Here is a 6,389-nt window from a genome sequence, read left to right on the forward strand (position 1 = left end):
CGGTGTTCACACTTTGCCACTCTATGATCCATGCTAGTTTATTTTATTTTTCTCGTTTTCTTTTCGTGTGTGTGTCTAGTTTGAGAAAAACGAAAAAGATTTCCTTTTTCTTCTTTTTCTTGTTGGGAGCTTTCCCGTGTAAATACTTTTCTTTTTCTTTGGATCAAGGTAGAAGATATTGGTTACAATGTTTAGTGGCTCTTGCATGCATACTGTTTAGTTTTCAAGAGCCATATTACTTTGTATTCTCCTTTGTGTTTGCATGCAGGTTCCAGCGTAGTCCAATGCACGAGCACGCTTATTATTGTTCACATCATTCGGTCGTGGAAGTGAAAGGCAATAATGACGATATATGATGAAGTGACTGAGCCTGGAAAAGCTGGTATGAACTCGATCTATTTTGTTTTGTAAATATGACTAGCTCATCATGCCTGATTCAGCTTTGTTGTGAGAGAAACATGTTTGCAATGACAACTTAGAGATCATAGTTGCTTATGCCATGCTTACTTACCTAGGAGCTTATAATGGTTTGTCTTGGATGCCCACATGAATGTTGAGATGACTATGATGTAATATGATAGGATGGTATCCTCCTTTGAATGTTTCAAGTGGCTTGACTTGGCGCATGTTCACGCATGTAGTTGAAACAAAATCAACATAGCCTCTATGATGTTCATGTTCATGGTGATTTATGTCCTACTCATGCTTGCATTCAATGTTAGTTAATCTCAATGCATTTTGATGACTGTTGTCGCTCTCTGGTTGGTCGCTTCACAGCCTTTTGCTAGCCTTCACTTGTACTAAGCGGGAATACTGCTTGTGCATCCACTCTCATAAACCCAAAGTTGTTCCATGTGAGTCCACCATAGCTACCTATGTGCGGTATCTACCTGCCGTTCCAAGTAAATTTGCATGTGCGACTCTCTAAATTTTCAAGAAATAATCTGTTTTGCATGCCCGAACCGCTCATGTGGTGACATGGGGCTATTGGTATCTTCCATGCTAGGCGTGTTATACTTGATATGTGTTTATTCACTATCATTCACGAGAAAGGGGCCGGTAATTGGAATTCCCAGTTCCATACTCAAATCGAAAAGATAATTGCAAACAAAACTCCCCCAGGATTGATGTTGGTTTGGACAATACCCGAGGATTCAGCTAGCCGTGGAGTGTGATTGATTGGTGGTGGGGGAGTCAAAACTTTACTTTTCTATTTGGGAACCGCCTATAGCATGTGTAGCGTGGAAGATGTTGAGAACTCTTAGTCATTGCGTTGACAATGAAAGCATGCCACCCAAAATTATTATCTCTATTTTCAAAGCTTGAGCTCTGGCACCTCTGCAAATCAATGCTTCCCTCTGCGAAGGGCCTGTCTATTTATGTTCCTTTTGAGTCATCCTATTCTTACAAAAGCACCAATTAGAGAGCACCTCTGTCATTTTTATGCTTTGCTTTTAACTGTGTTGAGTATGACTATGACTGGATCTTCATTGCCTTGAATTTCAATGTTTAGTCAGCCCTTGTTCTTTGAAGGTGCTCTGCATTTATGTTTTGCGGTCTCAGAAAGAGCTAGCGAGTTACCATCTATTCGTACTGCTTCATGTTGTTTTGATTGAAGTGTTGACACTTGAGGCTTATTATTATTTGCTCGCTAGTTGATTATGCCATTGATACGAGTTTACCGTGGGACCTAGATGTCATTTGCTTATGTGGTTTGATTGTGATCTTGCTGAAATTCTGGTTATGAGTTAGACATAGTTGCAACAACTAGATCAAACAGAGTTCGTCAAAGTTTTTCTTTTGTCTCTCTTAGTTTGTCAACTGAGTTGCTTGAGGACAAGCAAGGCTTTAAGCTTGGGGGAGTTGATACATCTCCGTCGTATCTACTTTTCCGAACTCTTTTGCCCTTGTTTTGGACGCTAATTTGCATGATTTGAATGGAACTAACCCGGACTGGCGCTCTTTTCAGCAGAATTGCCATGGTGTTGTTTTTGTGTAGAAATGGAAGTTCTCGGAACGTCCTGAAAATTTACGGAGATTTTTTCTGGAATAAAAGAAAAATACCTGCGCAAAGATCCACATGAGGGGGTGTGCCAGTGGGCCACAAGCCCACACAGCGTGGCCACCCCCCTAGGCCGCGCCATGCAGGCTTGTGGGGCCCACGTGGCACCACCACCCCCAATCTCAATCCTATATCTCCTGTTTCGCCTGGAAAAGAATCAGAGAGAAGGTTTCATCGTGTTTTCCGATACGGAGGCACCGCCACGTCCTGTTCTTCATCTGAGGGCAGATCTGGAGTCTGTTTCGGGCTCCGGAGTGGGGAAATCATCGCCATCGTCATCATCAAACTTTCTCCATCGACAATTCCATGATGTTCTTCATCGTTTGTGAATAATCTCATCGTAGGCTTGCTGGACGGTGATGAGTTGGATGAGATCTATCATGTAATCGAGTTAGTTCTTGACGGGGATTGATCCCTAGTATCCACTATGTTATAGATTGATGTTGCTACTACTTGGCTATGCTTAATGCTTGTCACTATGGCCCGAGTGCCATGATTTCAGATTTGAACCTATTATGTTGTCGCCAATATATGTGTGTTTTAGATCCTATCTTGCAAGTTGTAGTCACCTACTATGTGTTATGACCCGACAACTCCGGAGTGACAATAGCCGGAACCACTCCCGGAGATGACCATAGTATGAGGAGTTATGTGTTCACCGCGTGTTAATGCGTTGGTCCGGTTCTTTATTAAAAGGAGACCTTAATATCCCGTAGTTTCCATTAGGACCCCGCTGCCACGGGAGGTATGGACAATAGATGTCATGCAAGTTCTTTTCCCTAAGCACATATGACTACATACGGAATACATGCCTACATTAGATTGATGAACGGGAGCTAGTCAGATATCTCTCCGTGTTATAGCTGTTACATGATCAATCACATCCGTCACACTCATCCATCACCGATCCACTGCCTACGAGTCTTTTACTACTGGTTCTCGCTACCTTACTTTTCCTAGGCTTGTCCCTTGCTACAAGAGGGATTGGGCCACTTTGCTGCTATCACTTTGCTGCTACTGTTGCTACTGATGCTACTATTGTTCCTTGCTACTCCGCTGTTACTTCTTGCAAGACTTTGTTGGCGCTAACATCCCGTCAACGTGCCTTTTTCTGGTGCCATTGCTGGGAATTGTCAAAGCTTTTTCTGGTGTCGTTGCTATCGTACTACCTAGCTACTGATACTTTGCTTGCAGACACTAATCTTTCATGTGTGGTTGAATTGACAACTCAGCTCCTAATACTTGAGAATATTCTTTATTTTCCCCTTGTGAGAGAATCAATAAATTTGGGTTGAATACTCTACCCTCAAAAACTGATGCGATCCCATACGCTTGTGGGACATCAGCCACCGCCCTAGCCTCCTAGAACGCCCCGGCCCCGTTGTCCCGCCTGTCTTCATCCCTCCTCCTAGGTGGCGGAGGCAACGGGGGCAGCGCGGCCTCCCGAGAGTGAGCCTCACGACGCTGGCCGTGTCGCTGCCCCTCTTGAGGGTTATCATGCCAGTGGTCCTCCCGAGGCTAGCCACTCGAGGGGTCCTCCTGAGGCTGTTCACGCCACACATGACGCGGCTCACAGTCATCCCAGCAGCCCCCATTGCGGCCTGCTCCGCGCGTGGGGCTTCTGTTGAACTGTCCGGAGCGCGTGTTGAAGTGCTCGGCACAGACCAAACGGAGTTCTTGACATTCAGAGGTATCATGGCCGCTGGTGCCATGGAAGATGCACGTCGGCCCCCCTCCGGACGGGCGCTCTCCCCTCGGATATGCTTCGCCTCAGGCTCGGCGGCGAGCACCACCGGGGCCTTGCGCTTCACCTCCTTGGCTTAGGCTTTCTTCTCTTCTCGGTCCGCCGCGTGGGGCCCGAGGAGCGATAGGCGTCCTTCTTCAGCCTTGGCACATTTGCTTGCCAAGTTGAACATCTCCGGTGCGGTGCTCATTTCATCGTTCATGGCAAAGTCGTCCTTCATCTGGAGGTCGATGACTCCGTCGGAGAAAGCCGAGGTGACGGCTTCGTCCGACGCCCTGTGGATCTTGAGGCGCATAACCGTGACGCGATGTACGTACTTGTGCATGTTCTCTCCCTCCTGCTGCTTGATGCGCCGCAGGTTGTTCATGGTGGGGGCGCGGTCACGGGTGCCCTGGAAGTTGGCGATGAAGCGCTCACGTAGGTCATCCCAGGAGGTGATGGATGCCTTCGGGAGGTTGAGGAACCACGAGAATGTGCCGCCCTTGAGCGCCATTAGGAATCAACACGCCAAGATCTTGTCGTCTCCTCCTGCCGCCCTGATGCTCAGCGTGTAGAGTTGCAGGAACTCAGCCGGGTCTTGGGTTCCATCATAATGCGGGGGCAGGCCGGGCTTGAACTTGCAGGGCCACGCAGCATGGTAGAGGTCAGGGGCAAAAGCGAGGCACCCCACCGGTATAACGGGTACGGTATGCGCGGGGGACGTCGGGTCTTGTTGCTCCACGGGGTCTGCTTCGAGTGGGGCGTGCTCGATGCGGAATTTGCAGTGCTGGGGGCGCTCATACATTGGCGCGGGGCTGAGGGATCATCTGGCAGCTCGCTTCATCTCCGGGCCCCGCCCTGGGTTCACGAGGTCGGGCGCGGGAACACGCTGCCGGGGGTGGGGGTGGCGCGTCTCGTTCCTCGTTGTTCACCAGGGACGGTTGGGGTTGGAGCGAGCAGGAGAGCGCCACTGATTCACCGGCGGCAGCGATGATCTCCTCGATGCCCTGGAGCCAGTCGTCGTGGCGCTCAGGAGCAGGCCAGTAACGGAGCAGCTCGGTGGCCATGGCAAGCGCGCGCCGGCCGTGGGGCATCTCTGGTCGGGCACGCGGTGCCGATCCCGAAGGCCTGATGAGCGACAGACTGGCGGTGCGGCCGTCGATCGGCTAGGTCACCAGCTGGGAGGAGCCATGTTGCTCTTGAACTTTGGGGCCGGTGGCAGCGTACACCACAGGTTACAGCGACCGGCGCGCGCCGGCGGCGCTGATGGGCGCGGTCTGGGTGATGCGGGTGGTGCGGCGTTCTGCGCGAACCCGGGGAGCGTCAGCCATTGGAGGTATGGATCTTGGTGAAGGCGGATCTTGGAGGAAACCTTGACACGCCCCTACTTGGCACGCCAAATGTCAGATTTCAGGCTCCGCAAAACCCTAAGGATTCAAACATTGGGGTGTGTACGAAGGTCTCTCCCTACTTTGCCTCACCTAGCCCACTACTCGATGGAAATGACGAAGGACTCACTCGATGGAGAGGGTAGCACAAGACACAACAGTTGACCCAGGTTCGGGCCGTTGCGAAGGGTAAAACCCTACTCCTGCTGTTGGTGGATTGCCTCTCGCGGAGGTGGTGGATGAATTAGTATAGTGCTTTTGAGCCTCCGGAGGCCAAGTGGCTAGGTGTATTGTTCTACCGTCCGAATGAACTCTCCCTCTCAAGTATCCCACCCTCTCTATTTATAGCGGAGGCTCGGGTCCTCTTCCCTCAAAACTTTGAAGGGGAACAGGGGAACATGCTACCCTGCCCAAAGGTGGTCTTTGCCTGCAAAGTAACTGTCTGTGCTGTAGAGACAAGCCCGTGGGTGACTTTGCCTTACTGGCGGGCAGTTGCGGCTTTGTTGCACCAGAAGGGAAACCTTTGGAATATGCCTTTGGAACCGTTGTACGCTCCCGCCTCCTTTGCACCAAAGGGGAAACCGCCCCGTCCTGCCATCTGCTCCTCGCCTGTCCTTTCCTGGTGTCACCCTTGACTCCTGAGGCCCGACCTTGCCTCGGAATATCTGTCGCTCCGGAGGGGTCCTGAGGAGGCCCCCTGTGGGTCTTGATGCTCCTCCTCCTCGCGAGGCTTGGCCCCACACAAGGGACTTACCTTGAATGGTGTCGGGCCCGTTGGTTTGTTCCGGTGAGGCAGGCTCGCCCTGGGCCAGAGGCAGGCACGTCTGGGTACCCCCATTCCCAGAACACCGACATAGCCCATGTAATAAAGCATCATACTCCGCAGCATTGTTAGTACATGGAAACAAGCCTTAGGACATAGCAGAATTTTTCACCTTGTGTGGAAGATAAACTAACTCTAGCCCCTAAGCCTTCCAATTGCATGGATCCGTGCAAATGTATTGTCCAGTATGTATTATCTGGTCCCTCCTTGGGTGCATGTAACTCCGTCCAGACGTTGATGAAATCAACCAATCCTTGAGATTTTATAGCATTCTGAGGCACGTATTTTAAATGATGAGGCCCAAGGTCAATTGCCCACTTAGCAATCCGGCATGTAGCTTCTTTGTTCTGGATGATATCTCCGAGAGTAGCCAAACTGGCCATAGTAATGGAT

Source organism: Hordeum vulgare, chromosome 6H, assembly GCF_904849725.1.
Source record: "Hordeum vulgare subsp. vulgare chromosome 6H, MorexV3_pseudomolecules_assembly, whole genome shotgun sequence".
NCBI lineage: Eukaryota > Viridiplantae > Streptophyta > Magnoliopsida > Poales > Poaceae > Hordeum > Hordeum vulgare.